Source organism: Eimeria tenella, genomic scaffold, assembly GCF_000499545.2.
Source record: "Eimeria tenella Houghton genomic scaffold, Eth_scaff2949, whole genome shotgun sequence".
In the NCBI taxonomy this organism is placed as follows: domain Eukaryota; phylum Apicomplexa; class Conoidasida; order Eucoccidiorida; family Eimeriidae; genus Eimeria; species Eimeria tenella.
This window is the reverse complement of record NW_013542825.1, coordinates 1-292: the sequence shown is the minus strand read 5'-3', so window position 1 is coordinate 292 and position 292 is coordinate 1.

Genomic DNA, 292 nt, shown 5'->3' with positions numbered 1-292 from the left:
CGCGGGGCCCCCGGGGGCCCCCCGGCCGTGCTGCAGCAGCTGCGGCAGCAGCGCAGCGTGCAGCATCGACCACAGCGGACACTTGGTCTGCAGAGAGTGTGGGGCCCGCCAAGAAGGAGAACAAATAGCAGCAAGAGATGAAGATGAAAACTTCGATTTGCTGCAGTCCACTGCTGCTATGGGGGCCTCCCGTGTGAGGGTCTCGGAGCTGCTGGGGGCGGACGCAGTTGCTGCAGCGCTCGAGGCAGTGGGACTGGGGGCCCCCCCCGAGGGGGGGCCCCCGGGGGCCCCT